The following is a 19088-nucleotide window of genomic DNA, read 5'->3' as shown; positions in this document are numbered from 1 at the left end:
TTTCCCTTGACTGGACTGATGGGATCAGGGTCATGGGGTGATTTCCCCTTGTCCCCGTGCCACAGACTGTCCCCTTAAGTACCCTCCAGCAAGAGAGATTGTTCATTATTTCCCTGTTTACTGTGGACTGTTATATCCCTATCACTGCAAAAAGAGAGGATTTAGAAAATAAAAAACTTTCCAGCAATATCCTAATGACACCAAATGCATTACTGTCTTTCCTCTTATGATTCATATGTCAATTGTCCCATTTAATTATCAGGCTTTAGGGCTATTTTAACTTATTTTCAAACACTTTGGTTTAACATGAGTACAGCCCTATCTTGTTGAACGCCAGGACCCCTCAAATAAGAAACCAGTTCTTTTTATTAACTAGTTAATAAATGCCTACTTTTACCTGTTGCGTTTTTCTGTTTCCACCAGACACCTAAAATCCCGGGCTTTTCTCCTCATCTCTACTTCTCACCATCCGGCACCTACCTCGCAACATGACAAAGAAAACCCTCCCAGGACGAACAGTTTTAAAATATCAACCATTCTCTGCAGGACCAGGCAAAGTCAAGGTCAGGATTCCCCATCCATGTGGGAACTGTTGGAGCCCAGGCTGAGCTTTCTCCGGAATAACCAGGGAAACTACTCCATGGGGGGTCCAGTCCCAGGGTCTTGTCCAGGGGTGTGTCCTTCATGCAGCAGTGCAGCTACAAGGAGCTTGAGTCCTCCCCCCCACCCCTGCAGAGCTCACTCCCAGGGCACAACTCCAAGGCATAGCGCGTGTTCTGTCACCCCTGGTCACGCATCGATTTGGGAGAAGCGGAAGCAAATCAAGGCTTCCACAAGTCTGAGAACTGAAAACTGGAAGCAGAACGAACATTCCGGCAACAAGCTTTACATCCAGCATTTTAGATTCCCACGTGCGTGTTTGACGCCTCTTCCTCTATGTCCATATTCTGGAAGGATTGTTCATTCTGCACTTTCCTGTGGCCCACGTGCTTCTGTTAATAGTTGGCTCCTAGAAAATCAGACTCCTCTTATTTGAACTGAAACCAAGTGAGGGTAGCCTCTAATTCTAGGGGGCTGGTGGCTTCTAAACCCTTAAGCCAAAATGTACTCAAAATTGGGAGGGCTTTGAGTTTTTAAATTTTTTTTTAGGTGGGCTTTATACCTTTAAGAATTTCCTCCACACACTAGAGCTCTTACCAGAGAACTTAGAATCTCGAGGTTAGATCTTTGAAAATGTCACTTCCTTTATTCTTCAAGAAACACAGTTACCACTGAGGTTTCAAGCCATGAACTTCAAGCTTCGGATCTCCCGTAACCCAGTCCACAGCTGACAGTTACGCTTTCACAGTAATGGGCCCTCTTAAAATCCGTAGGAGCAGCTTGCATAAAAAAGAAGCCTGTTTCCCCACCCCAATCCGACCCTATTTACTTGGTTACATAAATGCTTTGGGTATTTCATTTTTATAAGCCAGCATTTATCTGCATACTTGACCTGAAACTCCACACTTTACTCCATGCAATACAGTGATATAAAAAAGCATGAATAAAAAAGGAAGAAAGAAAGACTCTCCCAAATTTACCTTAGACTTCATATCCCTTTGACGGAACAGAAAACAGGGAAGCTCACATAAATAAAAGCATAGTTACCCAAACTGCAGCGAGTTCTGCTTTTTAAATACGTAACTCGCAAAAACAGCTTCAAAAGCATTATTCACATCAACTGTTTTTAAGGCAAAATATATTTTAATGTTGTAAACAAAGGAGCCTGGCTGTTTTGTAGATTCTGTGGGCTATAGTGACCCAGTTATCTGGTCAAAGGGCTGTATGGATGAGAGGGACAGAGCGAGTTAAAGTTTAACTTTCAGGAATTGTAAACCAAACCTAAAGCCAATGAACCTTTGGAGTTTGATATGTTGATTAGAGCATAACCAGAGTGACACGCTGAATTCTCCATAATCAAGGAAACCTTTTCCGGGTGGGGATCTCTGATCACTCAGGTACAGTCCATGTGTTTTGCTTTTTCTTGCTTCAACTCTGTGAAACTGTGCAGTGTGGCTCAGTGGGAATGCAATGAGAAGAGCTTCTATCCTCTTCTATTAGAGAGCCTAATGCAGGGCACTTTCTGGCTGGTTTTTATACTAATGGAGCAACCTGAAAACAAGAGAATATATTGGAAGAATCATATAATCTCAGAATGAAATGGCAGCCATCTTCGGCTTCTTGATGTAATCAATTTCTGGGGCTAAAGAGTAGATTTACCACCTTGGGTTCAAGAGCAGGGCTAATGTTTCCGAGAAGTTTATTTAGCAATGGCCAGATAGCTGGGAGCATTGTGGTTGACTGTTTATCCTGGTCCTAGGACCCCCTGGAAACATAAAAAATGTAATTAAAAGAGGAAAAGCATTAACATCACTGGCAGATTCTGACTTCTCTGTGTAGGTCGTAATTCCTATCATACCTTAGATTTCATATTTTCAACTCTTTCCTTCCCTCACCTTTGTCCTTCGCAACCACCCGAAACCAAAATCTAAAACACAAAAGCCCACAGAAAATAAACCCACCCAAAATCACCTTGGTGAATTCTTGCTATTTCATTTCCCAGGATCCTACTCACCAAAGGAATGCCTTAAGCTATTCGCTTTTCATTCTAGCAAAGAAAAAAAGAAAAGAAAACAAAAACAGACATGGAAAATGACTGGCTTTGAATGTGTTAAATCTCAACCTTGGGGATAGCTAATTATTAGATCTTTTTCTTGGGTTGGTTTGGGCAACCGTGCTGCTGTGGATATATTTTTCACATGATCATTTTGTTCACTCCAGAAAGATGATTCACAACCAAAATACGCTACGACTGTATCTTAAGGAAGGTGTCAGAGCACTTAACAGGAACATCCATTCCTACCAAAAATCTCTTAAACTCTGATTGAAATACTTTGTTCCATGATTATGAAAACGAATTCCAAGGAGAATGGGCTCAAAGTTAAACAAGTGTATTTACGGTAGGACTGTTCAGATGTGTACTGTGTATCTTCAAGAAGGTGAGGAACACAGTATTATTTGTGCACTGTGCAGGTTTAGTGTTTTGCAAAATATACACTGACAAGCTCAACTTTTGTTAGAATTTAGAAGCTTCAAAGGTATGTTGGTCTGGTCTGAAATATCCTTTATGATAATGTGCTGAGGCATACACAGTAGGAACATAAGTCCGGAGATAACAGTGCTTACTAGAATAAGAGCATTTACTTGTTAAAGGGCCAAGGCCTTCCCCTGCTAAATACAGAATAATAGACAAATGACTTATTGGTTCATATTTCAGGGCCATATTTTCTGGAATTATATTGATACTGCCCATTTGAGACAATTCTCACATTTTGCTGTTCCAATTTATTATTTGTCATGTGTAAGGGAAGGGGGAAGGGAATTGGGAAAAAGAAAGGGAAAAAAAAAAACTTGGTGGGCAGGGCGCCTGGGTGGCTCAGTTGGTTAAGCGACTGCCTTAGGCTCAGGTCATGATCCTGGAGTCCCGGGATTGAGTCCCACATCAGGCTCCCTGCTCAGCAGGGAGTCTGCTTCTCCCTCTGACCCTCCTCCCTCTCATGCTCTCTGTCTCTCATTCTCTCTCTCGCAAATAAATAAAATCTTTAAAAAAAAAATTTAAAAAATAAAAAACAAAAAAAAACTTAGTGGGCAAATATGAATTGACAGGATGGAAAGGAAAAACGCTGAATATTTATTTATTATTTTTAACTGGGCTAATAATACCAAGTTGTTTTGTGTCATTTCGAATATGACATTTCTTACACTTTATTCAGTGGACATTAATAATGTGGCTCAAAAAAGGTGACCCTGTTGTCAAGTTGAGGAAAGGTAGACACTTTAAAGCAGGTCTTGTTATTAGGTGGACAATACTAACAATGACAGATGTTGATTGAGCATTATATGGCCAAGTGTAGTCCTGAGCACTTTCCATGCATTCATCTATATTATTCTTAAACCAGTCCTATGAGGTAGATACTATTATAACATTTTACTAATGAGAAAATTGAGCAGGGATTAGTTACCTAGAAGGCTCCACATCACCCAGTTGGGAAGCAAAGAGCCAGATTCCCCAGCCAGGTGGTCTGACTCCGGAGCCCACACATGTCACCATCGTAACTGTCCTCACAGGGACTGAGGATTTACTGTGTGTGTAAATGTATGCACTTCTAAGCATCTAGGACTGAGATGTTTCATTTCCTCAGCTTCATTTATAACAGAACATCTTTCAGGAACATCTATTAACATGTCTCTGAAATGGGATTCCTCAGAACACAGTTTAAGAAAGAAAAAATCCCTTTTAGAGCTCCCATCCAGCATTCATAAAACCAGAACCAACTGAAATCACCACAACTGAAAACATCTGAGGGACCTGATGGCTTAGCTGTCTTCCATCAAACAGGACCATGCCTCTCTCAGAGACTTTCCAGATTAATTCTAGAAAGAACACCAGACTCATCTCCTGACAGAGCGTGGCTGGAAGGCAGGTTCCCAAACTCCTGAGCTGTGTGGCCTCAGGCACACTACTTAACTTCCCTGAATCTCAGATTCCTCGAGTGTGCCATGAATCCACCCTGCAGAATTCAGTGAAGATTAAATGAGATGACATAGCAAAATAGTTAAAGCATCATCCCTGGCACTTGGCAGGAATTTGGCAAAACTCTCTTCCCCTTCCCATTTCTCTATTTGTAATCATCTCCAAAAAAATATCCTGAAACTTTCCAAACTTACCCATTAGCTGCTCTTTGTCAAAACTCTACTGATACAATAATAATAAAAAAAAACTCCACTGATATAGTAAATCAAAAACTACACGCAAATAATACAGTCCTGATTAGTCACAGGAGTAAACGTATTCTATTTATCCAGACAAAAAAACAAAACCTCTTATTTTCTTTTATTCTAAAAAGACAGCAACAACAACAACAAAACACAGCATGCTTTTATTTTAGAGAATGTTGCTCAAGGAAACTCTTAGCTAAATGCCCAATGCCCTTTTCTCTGAAACCCATGGGGCAGCCTGCGGTGGTGGGTGTTCATTTCATCACACAGCCAGTTGATGTTATAAATCTGTTTCAATAACTGTCTTTTAAAATCCTGTCATCCCTCAGCAAGCTGGGGAGTATGCTGGGTACTGTTGCACAATTGTTTTCATTACCTGATGTGTCTCTAAATGACTCAATCAGTTTAAACAAGACGGTACTGATCGATGGAGGATAAACACCATTTGATCTTATTCATGGAAACAGTAACCAGGCTCCTGTAAAGTGCAGTTCTAACAGTTCCAACGCCCCCCGGGGGAAAGCATCTGGAAAAGGAGAAGCACCATTGCAGTGACATTACCTATTAGAAATCTAAACACCATCTGCTTCTTGGCAGATACTGTAAGATGCAGGAAGTTCTTAACCAATGATTCCTGCTGATTGGATCAGGAGAGCTGATCTACCATTGGAGTGCATCCAACTCAATCCAACCAGAATCTGTCTTAAGAACTATGTAGAATCTTTAACTTAATAAATTAAGGTTTTTGTGTTGAATATTTTCGATTCATCCAAACCAAAAATTTAAATATTTCCTTTTATAATCATGGCTGCCTTGACTAAAATATGCTGGTACTTTGAGCTCCCTAATTTGATTTTTTTAAAAATAAACTTAGCTTCTTTTTTTCCTTATACGGATATGTATGTGCAATTTTATCTATGTAGGGTATTTGCGACCATGTGGAAAATATTTTCCAGGTTTGTTTCTTCCAATAGGCCTCCGTCCCTGGTAATAGTAGGAGGAAGGGCATAGTATGGACTAAGATAACCCCCTCCAGTCTGCAAGGGTATGCACAGTGTTCTGCCCCCAGGAACAATATGGCTAAGAGAATTTGCACATGACAATCTGGCCAGATGGAACGACTAAGTGAGCAGTTCTATAAAATCCCAATTTCAGTGATGTAGTAATGTCTCCCCTTCTTCCAGTAGTTAAAAATGATCATTGTTTTGGGGATGCCCAACTGATTCAAAGAACACTACACTTAACACAGCAGAATTAACTACTGTTAATACCTTATTTCTATAGGATATTCTAGTTTACAAAGCATTTTAGACAGAAGCATCTAGACTTTTTAAAAAAGATTTATTTATTTGAGAGAGAAAGAGCATGAGCAGGAGAGGCAGAGGGAGGATCTGAAGCAGACTCCGCATTGAGTGCAAAGCCCAACGCAGGGCTCAATCTCCTGACCCTGAGATCATGACCTGAGCCAAAATCAAAAGTCAGACACTTAACCAACTGCACCACTCAGGTGCCCCTAGACTTTTTTAATGCCAAATTTCTTCATGGTCAATTCAGCACGCCTACTTTCTTCAAGGTAGCTCAGTCATTACGGCTCATTCCAGTTGTGCAAAGCTGTTAACCGCAAGATGCTCACGCAGAGTCTAGAAGCCCAGCTGGGCTCACGCAACAGAGGGCGGATTACATAGGGAGCTTCACCTACTGTACTGGACATAACTGCCCCAGTGATGAGTAACTAAGAGGTTAGATGAAACTAGGAAGAGAGAGGGTGCCTGGGTGGCTCAGTCGTTAAGTGTCTGCCTTCAGCTCAGGTCATGATCCCAGGGTCTTGGGATCGAGCCCCGCATCGGGCTCCCTGCTCAGCGGGAAGCCTGCTTCTCCCTCTCCCACTCCCCCTGCTTGTGTTCCCTCTCTTGCTGTGTCTCTCTCTGTCAAATAAATGATAAAATCTTAAAAAAACAAAACTAGAAAGGGAGGATGAGAATCCCTGTGGAAGGTGAGAGGAAAACTCGCCCCATAGGAGTCCCAGAAGGAAACGATCCTACAAAGATTTCGAGCATGGCACGTGAAAGAAGTGAAGGGAGGGATGCCGGACTATCTCCCGGAACACTGGCTGGGCGTTTGCAGGGTTTTAGGTATCAAGGCAATTTTCTTTCCTTCCTCTCAATTCACCTTTACATTCTTCTATCCAGCTTTTCTGTTAGGATTGCTTTTAGTGCTCATCTTTCCAGCTCGGGGCTTCTGCATGAAGTTAATTGGCTTCTTAGATTTGTTTAAACCCTAATCCCTCTGGTTACTTTCCGTGGCAGTCAGAGGTCAGACGCTAGTACCATGCAGCGGAAGTCTGTGTTGGCACATGGAAATGACCAGGTCAGGAATCCTCTTGCCTGAAGACACCCCACAGTGCCTCACAATGCGGGCAGTGACTGCCCACTGGTTAGAATCAGCACCCTATGATGATGATGATGATGATAATGAAATGAGTAATAGCTCTTCCGTGCTGACATAGCTCCTGCCACAGCAGGGCTTAGAGCTTCACTCCTTCAACCCTGTGGGGTTCTGTGCAGTGGGTGCTATTGCTATAAGGAGGTCAAGTCTTAGGACCATGGAGAAACTTGCACACGGTCACATAGCTAAAAAGTGGCGGAGACAGGAGTGAACACCAACAGTCTGGCGCATACCGCTCTGCAGACAGGGTGTGAATAGAGCATAGAGAAGCACTGAATCTTGGAACTGGAACTAAATTTTGAGGTCCTTTATTGGACAGAGAAGAGCTAAATGAGTTTCCCAAGGATAAAAGACAGTTTTTTTTTTTGTTAGGGTAAGAACCCAAGTGTAGACCCCCAGCCCTCAGTAATTGCCCTGAATGACTTGGCTTCCTAATGCCTAAATTCTGCTAGGGTCTGAAGACACAGCACCTCCCACCTGGAGGCCACACCCTTTTCCCCCAGGGAAAGAAAAATTGGGCTGCTAGGTCTATAAATGCTCAGGGAGTCCCATATTTAAACTGCCCTAATTTGGAGCTTTAAATGGAGACCCAGATGTTCCCAAATAGCAGCTCCACCGGCCTCAATGGAATTATTCATTTAGGATAATAAGAGTATGCTTCCAGAAGTTCCTTGTTAACATACACATTAGTTGGGAGACAGGGTATGAGTGATAGGGACACTTTGAAGTACTGACATTCAGGAACACATTAGCCTAAAATCACTTAGCAAATTAACTAGCCTGGCAAAGCCATTCCAAGAAGAGCATTTAGGACATGTAAGTTGTGATGGTAGGGAAGAGAAGAGGGAGAAGAGAAATGGCCAAGGATGGAGGTGTTCTAGGGAACAAGAAGAAAATTTAAGGTATTTGAATGACCGCTATTTGTCTGATCTTTGAGGAAGAATTTACTTATTAATTTTGAATGATTATTAAAGATATTTGAGCATCACAATTACCAGATTCCTCCATGTTTCTCCCTCACTATAGAACAGGTAGTTAAGACAGGTGCACTGGCCAGAATTGGAATCATCCAAGAACGCTAGTACCTGGCCCTTTAGGATATTTTAAGACAGGAGAAAAACCTATAAAGTCTAGAAACTCTTATTCTCACTTGCCTTTCAAAACAAGCTATAATGTCAAATACTTCCTATAATAATTTAGTATCTCAATATTTCAAAGGATCCCCTAAAGCACAGTGATCTAAAGGATGGATTCATAGCATGGCATATGGTAAAGAGAAGACATTTGCACTGCTAAAGAAGGAGGGTCCAGACCCAGAATGCCTGGGCTTGAATCCTGGCCCCACTACTTCCTAGCTATGTGACCTTCAGCAAATTATTGAACTTCTCTGAGCCTGTTTCCTCTTCCATAAAATCAAGGTTACTTTGTGCATTGGATCAGAAATTATACATAAAGTGCTTAGAACAATAGCACGCAAGTGTGCACAAACCTTAGCTAATGCAGCTCTAACAGTCATCTCATTCCTGTGTTGCTTTCCTAGAAGAACATGGCTAGAAACAGAGAGAGGCTATGAGGTGAACATGTAGAAAACTGGAGGTCAGGTGGCTGAGAAATAACTCTCCCCTGCACTGGCCTGTGGAGCAAGTTATGGACAATTTCTCTCTGACACTGTTGCAGTTTTTCCGAGACAGAGATGTTCTCCATCACAGGCAGGGGCTCCTAACTAAGTCAGTATAAAATGATTAGAAGGGACCTGGGTCATTAGCAAGGTAGCAGAATAGAAATCTGGATCTTCACACCAGAGGGCAAGCCTCTTGGCCTGTGTTATTTTCATGATTACAACAAAGAACCCATCAGGACTCGAAGCCACTTACAAAGATGCAGATTGAAGAATAGCAGGATTATTAGCATGACAAAAACGCAGGCATGAGATAATACAACCTGTCCCCAAATCAGTCCCCTGCACAAGCAGGACAGCAGACCTCAGAAGAGAAAATTATGGGGGGAGGGGCAAAGTGGAGCATCAGGACTGAGGAGGAAGGGGTTGGGGATTGGAGTCTACCTCAAGGGGAGTGGCTGGATGGAAGGGCAGGAAGGAGATCCCTTGGGATTACCGCATTAATCTGTCCACCAGGACTGACTGAGGGACCCCTTGCTCGAGTTCAGCATTATTCTAGACGCTGTGTTAGATACAAAGATGTATTGCACTTTTGTCCCTAAATTCAAGGGGCCCATGAAGGGTTCCCCAAGGGCCCCATCGCAGTCTTAGGATATTTAACCTCTCCCTTCCTTCTCCAAACTCTCTTACTACGCTGGAAAATCAATTCTATTTACTATGCTACATTGAGGGTTCCTGAAAGGCAAAAAAGGTATCCTATTTCTTTTTCAATGCACAGACCTAACACATTGCTCTGCACATAACAGATTCACCCTATTGTTTGCTGAATAACAGAGCCACCTAACTGGGGAGAGCAGGACAGGAGGTAGAAGAGGCCAAGAAAAACAGCATTGAGTGCCCTATATCCTACTCTGTGCTATGTACTTGTCCTATCTCTTTGTATTACTATGGCAACACTATGAGGCAGGCATCATGATCCCTAATTTCAAAAAGAAGAAGCTGGGATCTGGGTAAACAACTTGATCCAAGTTTATGAAGTTCTTAAGGGTAGAGCTTCAACATTGGAATCTGAGTCAGTCTGAATCCATGATCCCATGGTATGTCTACTGGGCCACCCTCCCCACTTGGAAATCAAGAATGAACAACAAAGGGCAAAATACTGTGTGTTTTATCATGTGGTGACACTAGAAAATTAGGACAGAGAGAACCAAGTCTGGAGTAGTCAGAGAGGCTGTATGAAATTTCCACTCAGTCCAGCAAATATGTATGATGAAGTGTCTACTAAGTGCCGGGCTCGGTGGAGGGGCTGGAAATAAAAAGATGAGTTCCTCTCCTTGGGCAGGGGATGGTCCTCCCTCTCTTCATTTTCTCACCTGTCCCTACACTAGTCCTTCTGCCTCTATATATTCTCAGCAACACTCAAGGCGTCTCCTTCCTAAAGTGCACAGGTGAACCTGTTAGCGTTCTGTGCTGACTTCGTAATAAAGCAAGGACACTCCATCATGCATTCAGCATCCCATCCATACTCAACTCCCCCACCACCCAGGCTGTCTTCACTTCTACCTCTGTCCTCTAGAGTCCCCATCTCCCTTCTTCTCCTGATTCTTAGGCTTCTGGACTAGTCTGAGTAGAGAGAAGCTATCCACTGGATGTTGATATAAAGTTGGGTACGTTTGATAGGTGATGACATTGGTTGACAGGGTTGTAGAATATGGAGCCATGGAAAGTCTTCAAATAGAAAGTAACATAATAAAATGGTCAAGAAAATTAACGAGTGTTACGCAGAGGATGTTAGAGTTAGAAAAAAAGGCCAGAGGTCAAGGTAAGACAACAATCCAGGTATGAAATGATGGTTGCATACATGATAATTAATGGCCGTGGGAATTCAAAAGAAAGGCAAAGTATCAGAACTCAGTGGCAGACTAGACATAAGGAGAAAGAACTTATAAGGACAATTTATGCCAAAGCATGAAAATTAGCATAAAATCAGAACTTCCATAATCCAGTTTCTTGAAAGGGAACATAAGGCTGCCTTTCATTACGAGTGTCAGATCACCTCAGGGCTACTGTACTATAGAGCTTTAGATAGCTGGATTTTTGTAAGCTCCACTCGAGGATCAAACATATTTTATTAATTAGTGGTTGGCAGTCTTGGTGAGAATTGAGTGTTCAACCTAATTTTTCCAAATTGGTCTGAGGAGACCAGATGCAGCAATTAAGTTCAAAAGGACAATCTCCACTAGAAAAAAAGAGACATAATAACATGAATCCAAGGATGAATGAAATACAGCACTCATAGCTCATCAGGCCCCTGTAATCTGCCACACAAATAATTGGTCCCAGGGCTATTGAATAAACATCTGCTTTTAGACTGAGAAACATCTACATGGCATGCTGTGATTACCACTTTCCCAATTTGTAAGTCAACTTAGAAATTAAACATAGATGCAAAGACATTCTGTTCTTCTTAAGCTATGCCATCCTAGAATTTCTAACCTCTGCCAATTCTCTTTCCCAGGGATCCTTAAGAGAGTGGGACATGGTGGGAAGAGTTGGGTATCATTACTAAGTGAAGAGAACACAACAGCCATCTGTAGCCTGATCTTACAGTTACTGGGCACATGACCACCCTGAAGCCATTTATGTATACGTATTAGCCAGGGTTCTCCAGAGAAACAGAACTGGTATTCCAATCAGTACATATACAAAAATGGTTCTGTTGTTGTCATTGTTCTAGTACCTGTAAGATACCAGTACTAGTGACTAGCACCTCTCAGATATATCTATCTGTCCATCTAAAGGGATTTATTGTAAGTGGTTGGCTTGCATGATTATGGAGACTGAGAAGCCCCAGACCCTGAAGTTGGCAAGCTGGAGACCCAGGCCAGACGATGTGTATTTCCAGCCTGAAGCCAGCAGGCATGAGACGCAAGGGCCAGTGTTTCAGTAAAAGTCCAAAGTCCAGAAAAGATGGATGTCCCTGGGAAGGCAGAGTTCTCTCTCACTCAACGTTTTTGTTCTCTTCTGGTCTTCAGTGGATTGGATGAGATCCAACCACATTTGGAGAAGACAATTTGCCCTACTCAGTCTATCTTTAATCTCATCCAGAAAGACATTTACAGACATACCCAGAATAATATTTGGCCAAATGTCTAAGCACCCTGTGGCCCCGTCCAGTTGACACATAAAATTAGCCATCAGAGTAGAACCTTAATGGGGTATAGAGTTCATAAGTTGTCTGATTGTAAAGCTCTGCATTTCTTCCTCACCACCCACTCCACCCTCCAACACATGCAGTTTCCACCTGCTGTTAATGATTTCCCAAATCATTTTTGGATTAAAAAACGTGTTCATCTCTCGATCTTCAGTGTTACCAACAACTGGTCACTTATGAGGGTCTTTCAGAGTTTCTGATCATCTTATTCAAGCTGAGCTGAGGCTGAAGGATTTGGAAAGGAGTTTGTGGGGTCAGAGCCAGCGACAAAAGGAAAGGGGTGTATGGAGAGGTCTCCCGTGTGATATCATGCTACCAACGCTAGCTGCCAGGAGTTGGGTCACACCCATGTGTATATACACATTCATGTCCACACACACATGCTTGGGAGTTCAGACATATATACACCCATATAACTACATCCTCCCAGAGGGAGCAGCTTGAGTTTGTCTCAGCCAGGGAGACTGTGGAAAGAAGCATGGGAATGAGGCCCAGCAAGTCACAGTGGGAATATAAACAACTTACTGGTCAGTGCTCATAGAAAAAGAGTTGAAAACAAATCACACTTGAGCCAGAAGCTAGTAAGAATGTGATTTTTTTTTTTTTGGCATTTCTAAATACTAGCATTAGGAAAACATTTATTCATTAGGAATGATGAAAATGTAAACAATTATTAGAGAAAATATGGAATCACCCCCCTTTTTCTCCTATCATCTAGTGTCTACCTTTCTTTCATAGGCTTTTTTTTCTCTTTAATACAATGTTCTTTACATGGTATCGATCCCGTCTCTTTAGCAGGTGGGATAAATTCAATTACTGTTCATTGTTTTGTTTTGACATTTAACACGTATAGACTCGAGCTTCATTCAGCAGTTCTCAACTCAGCTGCCAATCAGTACCACTTTGGAGGCTTACAACTAACCATTTCCAGGCCCCTCTCCCAGACCAGGTGAATCTGAATCCCTCTAGGGTGGGGAGGATGCTGCCACAGTTCAAGTGATTGTTATGTAAAGCCAGGCAGGGAGTCTGCTCTTTCTCCATAGCTCCTGCATCTCTTATCTGCTGTCAGCTCGTGTTGACAAAAGCTATTCTTAAATGATTTTATTTTTAGTGCCAGTTTGGAGTATGCTGTATAGTGGTACAATATTTTAAGGATAGGGCCCTGCTTAGCAAGTTATGGCAAGTCACGATTAAGGAATTCATTCAAACTGGACACATCCTCTGAGCAGAAGATTACAGTAAAGTTGTTTTTTGGAGCATGATAAGGGGTGCCTGGGTGGCTCAGTCGGTTAAGCGTCTGCCTTTGGATCAGGTCATGATCCCTGAGTCCAGGGATCAAGCTCTGCTTGTGGCGGGTGGGGTCCCCGCTCAGCAGGGAGTCTGCTTGTCCTTCTGCCCCTCCCACCCACACATCCCCACTCGTGCTCATGCACGTGTTCCCTCTAATAAATAAAATCTTTTTAAAAAATTCAGGAGGGGGAGATTTAACAGAGTGAATATGACTTGCTAAAATCCAGGAATGCTTGCAGTTAAATCTGAAAGTTCTATTTTGACAAAGCATGTATAGGTTAATGATTTCTCGCCTGCATTTCCTTGTGTAATTTACAGTTTCAAGCTAAATCCCAGGGATTTAATGGCTTCTTATTGATAATTTAAAGGGCATTTTAAGCAAATAAATGTGAAATGTCTTTTGAAGCAGATCAAATGTTCCTACTCTATTCTATCTACTTCAGAATATGCTAAAAAGTGGGAGGTATTCCCATTGGAACACAAATTATGCATTTTAAATACAGTTTTTAAATGAAAATATATGGTTCTATTTGAAATTAACTTCCCCTCAAACAAAACAAAATGGATGTCTAGGTGTCAGGACTGTTTTGCAAGAATGATGATCTGTGCACCAGATGGACATGCTTAACTCTCCCAAGAGTTTGGGTAACTTTTTCTTTTCAAATGAGATTGTATCTGATTCCTGATTTTGAATTAGTACTTAAGAAAATAAAAAGAAAAAAATTAGAAGGACACACCTCTCACTCCTTGCATGTTTGTAATGCTGAGATTTAGTCCAGGCGAGTGTGTGTATGTAGATAAGTATGTATATACATATCTGCCCAGACGAGGATACACACAAAAACTACAATACAGTCATTTGTCTATTATACGTCTGCTTATTCCTTTTTTCTGATAACTTTAAGTCAGTAGTTCCAATGGATTTTTTTCCGGTATAGTTTTATTTTCTCCATAGATATTTTTACAACAGTGCAATTTCCCTAGTGCCTTAGGTTTTGCTATTTTAAGTTACTCTATCTAGGACTTCAAATGACTCCAAATAAGATGGTATATAGATTTTTTTTTTAAGATTTTATTTATTTATTTGACAGAGAGACAGCGAGAGAGGGAACACAAGAAGGGGGAGTGGGAGAGGGAGAAGCAGGCTTCCTGAGGAGCAGGAAGCCCGATGCGGGGCTCGATCCCAGGACCCTGGGATCATGACCTGAGCCGAAGGCAGACGCTTAACGACTGAGCCACCCAGGCGCCCCTAAGATGGTGTATAGATTTAAACATCAACAAACAGTCATAAAAGTATCACCTGGCCCAAAGTTTCTTGACAAAATTGCATCTATCAGCATTGCTCCTCTACAGCTGTTAACACCTTGTCTTAAAAGTAGGCTATACCTTTCAGGTGGAATCAGCAACCTCGTTAGTCAGGGCTGTCACCAAGGGAGGAGAGAGAACAAAGTCAAGGATTAAAGAGAGTAAGAGATGGGCGCCTGGGTGGCTCAGTTGGTTAAGCGACTGCCTTTGGCTCAGGTCATGATCCTGGAGTCCCGGGATCGAGTCCCGCATCCGGCTCCCTGCTCGGCGGGGAGTCTGCTTCTCCCTCTGACCCTCCCCCCTCTCATGCTCTCTCTCTCTCTCATTCTCTCTCTCAAATAAATTAAAAAATCTTAAAAAAAAAAAAGAATTTAATAAATAAATAGAGTAAGAGACAGGAAAAGGAAAAGAGGAACTCTATGGACATTTGAAGGTGGAGGCAGAGGGACAGAGAGAAGACCCCACCCCCAAAGTTGTTGTGTTTGGTGCCTACTGGAAGTCCTGTGTGGGTTAGCCATCAATGCCCCACATCAGGTGTCTGGCCCATAGCTGGCGCCCTCCTCTCTGGCTATCTACAATCCAGAAGAGCTAAAAGTCAAGGAGAAGAAAGAACCAATGCTTTAAACTTAAGAATAGAAATTAACATGGAATCCAAGTCACATCCTGCCAATGATACATCACCTGGTCTTCTCTGAAGGCTCCACATTCTGCCAAGGAGCATGAGGAATGAGGTTTTAGGGTGGTATGACCAAGTGCAGAGCAGAGAGCTGGCAATGACCATGTATCCATTTTGGACCATGTCCAAGGGGTCAGGTCCTGAATGTGTCCAGGTGAACCATCACACAGTCTACCCTCAGCACTACTCAGATGATAATAGCTCATTTTCTTTCCAGCAAAGAGGCTAAGTTACCATAGTGCTTTAGATGACCAAAACCATTTGTCCCTATGGAAGACGACACAAACTCACAGTAACCGCCTCATCAGTTTCCTCGTGGTGTCATGGGGTTCCTCACAGAAACTCTTTAAGAGAAGCTGGATAGATATGATAATCTCCCTATTCCTTCTGCACCATTCACCTATTTTTGAATATAGTAATGAGGAGCACAGACTCTGGCCCGAGTACCTGGATTCAAATTATGGGTCCGCCACTTGTTACCTGGGTGACCTTGGACAGACACATTAACCAACCCCCTTCACTTTATTTATTACCTGCATCATATGAATGATAATACCTACCCCATTGAGTTTTTATGAGGATTAAATGAATTTGGTTTAAAGTTTCTGGAATATAGCATATAATAAGTGTTCAGGAAAGGTTAGCTCTGTTTATTATTTGATATCTTTTCAAATTTTGCTATGTAATAGGCAAAGCCAAGGTATCTTGGTTTTTTGTTTTAACTTACATTTTCTGATCTGATGACTATATTTAAATAAGTTTACAAACGTTTTTTTTTTCTGTGAATTGACTGCTTGTGCCCTTTGCTTATTTGTCCACTGATGTGGGCAAATCATTATTCAATCAATTTTCATTATTGATCTAAAAGTACTCTTTGTATATTACAGATACTGATTCTTAGTCTATTATATAAAAATAGCAATCGTTTTCTTCCTGTCAGTGGCTTCCTTTTAACCTTTATTGTACCATTACAGATATTTATAATTTTTTTAAGATTTATTTGAGAGAGCATGCGCGTGATGGGGAGGAGGAGCAGAGAGAGAAGGAGAGAGGGAGAATCCGAGGCAGACTCCCTGCTGAGCTCAGAGCCTGAGACCTGGTTCCATGGGGGCTGGATCTCATGACCCTGAGATCATGACCTGAGCTGAAACCAAGAGTCAGATGCTTAGCTGACTGTGCCACCCAGGCGCCCCAAATCTGTTAGTCTTTTCATTTGTGGTGGTTGATATGCCTGGTTAGAAAGCCCTTCTGCATCACAAGATTATTAAAAAAACCATTTTTTTAATTAAAAAAAAACAGTTCCCCCATCTTTTCTTCCAGTAGTTATACAGTGTTTTTAAAGATTTTTTCATTAATCCACTTACAATTTTGGTATATGCTGTGATATGGTAGGCCAGCTTTTTTCTCAAAGTGTCTGTGATCTATCCTTTGAAATAACACCTATCGGCAAACTCCAACACAAACAAAAGTATAGGTCTAGACTTCTTTTTTTCTTTCCATTAATCTATTTGTCTATTCCTACGTCTGTTTTAATTTTAACTTTTAATGAGTCCAGTTCCCAGGAATGTTATACACTCAGTACATGCTGTGGTATTTCCTGAATGTTTTTCCTGCCAGGTGAACTTTAGACCCAATATGTCAAATTTAAAAATAATTTTATTGAGATTTAAATTGGTTTGCCTTAGATTAATAATATGGGAAGAACAGATACTTTTCAATAATAACACTTCCATGTATCCAGGCCTTACATCCTTCAGTATAATTTTATCATTTTCTTTGTAGAGTTTGGATACTTCACATTACGTTTATTCTTACGAGTTTTGTTCATATTGTTCAGATCTTCTCGTTTCATTTGCCATTTCTGTTTCAATGACAAACTTGTTTTTACTGTTCTTGTAGTATTCCTTTATTCTAATTGTTGTGCACAGTTAATTTGTCTTTAATGAGAATGAATGATTGCTGTACTTCCCTATTAAGTATATTTGCTGTGTGTTTCTAATGTTCTTCATCAATTTAAAGATGTTTTATTCTATTACTAACTTAACAAGGTTTTTTTTCCCTAAACCAATAGTGGGTGTTGAATTTTATTAAGTGCCAGTTTTAATTTACTGGGATGATTGTGTTTTTTCTTCCTTGTCACTGAAATGAATTAATAGAATCCCTAAAATTGAATAATCTTTGTATTTTGGTGATAAATGCATTGTGTTTATTGTATATTAGTATTTTGATGCTTTGCTGTAGTTTATATCTAGACTTATATGTGATATTGGGGTCTATAGTTTTCTATTTTGTGATATATTTGTCTGGCTTTGTATCAGAAATATGAAATTGACAGATTTAGTATAAGTTTTCCATTATTTTGTATGCTTCAAAAGCTTTATATAATGAAATAATTATTTGTTTCTTAAATGATTTGTAAAACTTGCCCAATAAAACCATCCAGACCTTGTGTTATTTAGGAAGAAGACAGTGAGTTCTTTCATTACAAGTGTGTGGTTCTCAGCTTATTCAAATTTTTATTTCACCCTCGAGTTTTCTAGGTAACTGATCATTGCCTCCGTATCTGTCAATATATTGATAAAAGTATCAAGAATCAAGAGTATCTCATCTGTGGTTATATCCATTTTTCCCACCTGTTTTTTAAAATAGATTTCTCCTTTTTACTTTGTCAAGATGGCCAGAGGTGTTAACTTACCAGTCTTTCAATCAGCTCTCACATTTATCAAGTCTACAGATTTTTCTGTCTTACTGATTTACTTTTGATTCCTTCTGATTTCGTTACATCTACTTTGTTCTGTTCCTGGCCTCTTTAGCTGGACCTTTGTCGTAATTTTCAGTATTTTTTTCTAGTTAATGATCAACAGTTTCCCCAGAATAGAATCTTGGCCACATCTTAGTCTTTGATGACTTATTCTCATTGACAATTCATTAGCATCACTTAGCTTACTTTTTATATTATTAGAGTAAGGGCTATATATTATATAAAGCTAAAAATAGTCAAAGGAGAATGGCAAACTGATTTGTTTACCTAGTTAGCCTTTTATAATGCCTTACAAATATGAAAATTAACAAAAGTGAAATCAGACTACACTGCTGTTCTTAACCTTTTTTTTTACTTGATTCTATTCACAAATATCTATCTGAATTATATATTCTACTAGAACAGTTGTTTTATTAGATGCACTGTACCACCACTTATTCAAATATTTCTTAATCACTGATATTTAGATTGTGTCTAATTTTCATTACAACGCTAATGTGCTCTATCACACGCACACACACACACTGAAGACTTAGGGATTTTTCCTACTGAGAAGTGACAACAAAGACAAGAAACAACCAGATCAGTTATGGAAGCAACATGAAAGAAGTCAATATAACACTTTCAAAACTGCATTTCTCTTTCCCTCGGACAGTTTCTAGAAAGGAGAATAGCTTTGCAGAAGAACCCAGATGACGCTAAGATGAGTCAACCAAAGCAGCAGACAAGGAACAAGAAGGAAATATTTAATGAGCATCTTCTGAATGCCCAGCACTTTATTAGGTGCTCTCACATCCATTATCTATTTGGTTCTTTTGCTAAAAGACCAAAAAACAAACCAACAATACCCTTCAAGTTTAGGTATCAGTGCTCCTGTTCTTAGAATAAGAACCAGGGTCTTAGAAAAGTTAAAATCATGAGGTGCCTGGGTGGCTCAGTTGGTTAAGTGGCTGCCTTTGGC

General features: G+C 40.7%; 1 protein-coding gene across 1 annotated transcript in view; it reads left to right on the top strand.

Annotated features, from left to right (window-relative positions):
• The first annotated feature begins 1911 nt into the window (after window positions 1–1911).
• Window positions 1912–19088, top strand: part of A1CF (APOBEC1 complementation factor) — a 79793-nt gene continuing 62616 nt past the window's right edge. The window contains exon 1 of the mRNA XM_081824406.1: window positions 1912–1997. The gene's annotated coding sequence lies outside the window, so the exon portion shown is untranslated. The remainder of the gene's footprint in view (window positions 1998–19088) is intronic.

This window comes from Leptonychotes weddellii, chromosome 6 (assembly GCF_054177405.1).
Source record: "Leptonychotes weddellii isolate Sample4059 chromosome 6, ASM5417740v2, whole genome shotgun sequence".
In the NCBI taxonomy this organism is placed as follows: Eukaryota; Metazoa; Chordata; class Mammalia; order Carnivora; family Phocidae; genus Leptonychotes; species Leptonychotes weddellii.
Note: the sequence above shows the minus strand (reverse complement) of the source record. Positions and strands in the feature narration are given on the sequence as shown.